The following is a 4,685-nucleotide window of genomic DNA, read 5'->3' as shown; positions in this document are numbered from 1 at the left end:
AGAGATCTGTCCATGTACTTTGATTTAAAGTTTCAGAGTCTAGGAAAAACATATTCAGAGTTTTAAGTCTGAAGATCCACAATTCAGACTTCAGTTAAGTGCATTCACAGTTTTGCTGTCAACTTTGCACAGCGGTGGCATTTTTATCATAGCTTTCTCGTTACAGCTCCAAAATTGACGTGTCCATATAATTTGGGAAGCTAAGACATATTTCTTCAACTTTGATGTTTTGAGTTTTCTCAAAATCAACCTTCTGTTATTTCAAACACTATGTTGACGAATGATAGATGCTGGACAGAAGTTGAGAAAGTTTTCAGAATTCTGATCATGTGTATTCAGAATTATGAACATGAAGATTCAGAATTCTGAACCCAAGATTTTTAGAGTTAAATTCAGAGATTTTGCATTAGTTTTTGAATGTATTCAGAGTTGTTAGTCTGAATTGTGTATATTCAGAATTCTGAATTAAGAGTGTCCAGATTTATACTTGGCTCGTTTCTCGCAGATTCAGAGTTACTGTCAGCTTTGCGCTGTCTTTGCATTTTGCTCATATCTTCCTCCTTGAAGATTCAAAATTCATGATTCTAGTTGCGTTGGAAATCCAAAACACAGATCTACAACTTTGAAGTTTTGAATTTGCTCAAATTCAATGTGATGATATGCTTAATTATGTGTTAAAGTCTACGGACAGGTGCTGGACAGAAAGCTGTGCGTTTCTTGCCAATCTTCCTAATTTCATAATGGTGGTCTCTCTTCTGATTTTTATGGATCCAAGTTGTGATATTGAAGTTTTTCTGTCACTCCCTCCTCTATCTTAAAGGAACAAGTTCTTGAGCTTAAAGATCACTTAACTCGAATTTCAAAGACAGATTCTTTGTGACTGTTTTGCGCAGCTGTGGAATGTCATTCACAACTCACTCATTATTTGTCCCTTTTGGATGAATCAAGGCTTGTTGGATAGCTAAGATTCTGGAATTCAATGTTTATGTTTTGAGTTTCTTCAGTATAAAGCTAGCTGCTTGATGCCGACTAGAGAGTCCTTCTCCCTCCATTGTAATTCATGTTCTTGAATAGAGATCTTTAATCCAATTGATCTTCACGCCTACTTCTATTCTACTTTTATGGAGTATTTCTTGATTCTTGTTTCAGATAGATAGATCGTGTCGATAGATAGTTCGTGGCTGAGACGAGACAGGAATGGTTAGTGTTGCTATCAATGTAATATGTGTGCACAAACAGATTCGATCCATGTCGTCACTATAAGCAATTTTTGATGATAAATGGGCTTTTAGCGATGACAAAAGTCGTCACTAAAACCGTTGTTTTTTGTGATTATGGTTAAACAGTGCCACCATTTGAAAAAGTTAGGTCCACCGATGCTTCAGAACCCCAAAGAACATAGTATACTATAAAACATTATTGTTGTCTCGTTGTTAGTAAACTACTTTTAATATTTTACTTTGTTTCATATACATAAATTTATTATTCCCAACAACTTAATACTTATTAGAAGTTTATAAATCTCATTTTGTGTGAGGGTTCGTCACATGTAATATATCATCACTTATTTGGATTTTTTTCGTTACATCGAATTATTCAAAAAATGTTGTGTTTTAGGTTTCGCTACTAGAAGACAAAATTTCACTTACGGACAAAATCCATTAGTAATTTCAAACGAAACAGTGACGGATTACCCACGCTGGGCATTTTTTTTTCACGAAAAAGAAGTCAATTGGTAATATTAAAAAATTATTGGCGGATTATTGACAGAGATGTGAATTTTAGAACAAAAAATAAAAAAGAAAATAATTTTTATTTCGTCTGTATTTTTTAATAATACTAACGGATTAAAAAATTATTTTATTTTTTACTGTAAAGTCACTTGTCTGTCGGTGACTCGTCGGAAAAGGTGATCGTCAGTAATGCCTTTTGTCACGACTCTTCTACTGAGGAGCTTTTGCCAATGGATCACCGATGGATCCAAATTTTAGCGACTAGTTTTTCATCGATAAAAGTTGTTTGTCTTGTAATTTTCGTCTTGCTTTAATATCAGGGCTCAAAAATATCATGAGCTCAAAATTTTCTCTTAACATACGTAAGTAGCCTAAATTTTTTAGTAAATTAAAGAAACCCAAAAAATTATAGCATATAATAAGATGCAAACAAAATTTAGTAGATAATAAGAGCACAAAAATATATCAACTAATTATAGTAAAGAAGAAAATAAATTAAAAAATTGGTCATTCATTATATGTTATTGTTTATTGTCTCTCTAAATTTTTTTCTCTCCATCAAGGTCCAATGACATTGGCTATTATTTATATCCTCTATATGCTTGACTGTTTTCGTGTTTCAACAATTCAATTTTTTTCTATATATTTTTGTTGGATATTTTTATCTATTTCTGCTTATTGCTATTTGGTTATGTTGTTCCAGTTGTTTTTGTTGACTATTGTTATCTATTTATGCTTCTATAGAAAATATTTTTACCATTGTTTGACAACCATTCTATTTTTCTTATGATTTATGACGTGTTTCATGGTTTTGTAATCAATCAGTAAATTTTTCCTACTAGATGTATTTAGTAATGTCTCTTATATATGTCATGTTCTATAAACTTTTAATCTTTACATCTTATTTTAGTTCAACAAAAAAAGAAGAAAAATAAAATTTATAAATTTTCATCAATTGTTTAACTAATGTATCTTTCATTAGGATTTCACCACACCAAAAGATTCTATTTAAGAACTCAAACAACCATTTGTTGAGTTTGCATGTTATGTGTTTAATTCATTATTATTTTTATTGGATCTCAATGTATCATATTTTTTTCAGTATTCTTATTAATCCTCATTTGTCTATTTGTCTAAAAAACTTTGATAATCTTATCTATTATTGATCTCTCATTGACCCTCACGATCACTTCATTCACACGAATTCATTTTTTGTATCAAATGACATATATTTCTTGTTATGAACTAAATAAATTCTTACATTTTATAAAAATTTATCAACCACAGTTTCTATACTTTTGGTTTCAAATTACCTAATATGAACTAAGTAAATTTAAATACTCTCTTATATAGATATAATAAAGATAATAGTAAATTATTAACATTTATTGTACTCAATTTTATACTAATGAAAAACATTCATTGAATTTTTTTTCATACTTATTGAGGGTCACTACAAGAAAAGTGAGCTTTGACGATGCGTCTTTTAGCGATGACATGTTTCCGCCACAAGTTAAGCGACGACATGTTGTTATGTACTATCTCTAATGATAAATGGACTTTTAGCAACGACAAAAGTCATTGCTAAAAGTCTTGTTTCTCATAGTGGGCCATATTTTTACGTTCGTCCAGGGCCTATAAAATGTCATGAACGAATATGTTTAATACGCATAAATATTTTTCCCACAAGGTAAAAACGAACTCTTTGTTCGGATTACCAATAAAAGGAAATCATATGTCTTCCAAGCTCCTCTAAATCACAAAAGAAGCCACATAAATTAAATGTTTTGTGTTAAAAAATACTTTTATATATATATATATATATATATATATATATATATTCGTATACAAACCTCATATGTTTCAATCATATCCAGTAAATGTTTTAATTTGATCAAATGTTCATATTAAATATCAATTTATATATTTAAAATAAAAACATCTTTTAAATATTCTATCAAAACTATTCCGTGTGTTAAAAAACAGGTGGTCACAGGTCATATTGCACTCTTCACCCAACAAATCTACTTTGAAGTTGACTTATTCGCTCGGTCAATCGTCGGAATATGTACGAGATACTATTAGGGCCCAATATCTCAATAGCACCTTTTTCTAAAGCTTAAAACTTCAAACCTAGAATGAAAATGCTTTGAAGAATATGTTGTTGGTTTATTAATGGAGTTCAAATAAAAAGATTAATACTCATACCATCATGAAAAAGCTTTTGATCAGTGTATGAATTAGAGGTGATTATTTGTGGACCTCGGGCCGGGCCTAACTTGTTTTTTTTTGTCCAACGGGCTTAATATCATAAACCCAAACCCTTTTTTTTCAGGCTTGACAGCTTTCCATTCACCTTATAAATGAGTTGTGCTTGTCCATGGGCTAAGGGGCCTAAAAGGTGCAACTCTTATAAATCTATAAATTTGATCACTAACAATTAATTAACAAATGTGGAACCAAAAAATGTAACTCTTATAAATCTATAAACTTGAAACATCCAACTTGTAATCAAGAGTTTGGAATGAGCGAGGAGCAACGATGGATCATAGGGCAGTCGACTAGATGAACTGGAGAGTGAGAGGGTGGGAATGGCAATCTAGGAACACAGACCCCTCTGAATGGTTTGGGGTGGCCTAAGATGAATAATCGCTTAGAGTCTTATTGAACGATTCAGAGTTGAACCTCTTAATGAGATCATTAAAAGGTAAACAAACACAACCCCTTAGGCTTTTGGGTTCTCAAAAATAACCAAAGAGTCTCATCCTATAATTTTAATAATTTAATTTTAAAATATACTAGTATAATTGTAACTAATGATAAAAAAAATACTAATTATAAAATGTAAACGGATTGGGCAGGTCTGTCCATAATTATTTTTACATTATCCATGTCTACCCATTAATTTTAACGAACAAACCCGGGCTCGTCCGTTTTCTCGATAATGGTTGT

The sequence above is a fragment of the Cynara cardunculus genome (genome assembly GCF_001531365.2).
Source record: "Cynara cardunculus var. scolymus isolate 2C chromosome LG 13, CcrdV1, whole genome shotgun sequence".
Lineage (NCBI taxonomy): Eukaryota > Viridiplantae > Streptophyta > Magnoliopsida > Asterales > Asteraceae > Cynara > Cynara cardunculus.
This window is presented reverse-complemented; position numbering follows the sequence as displayed.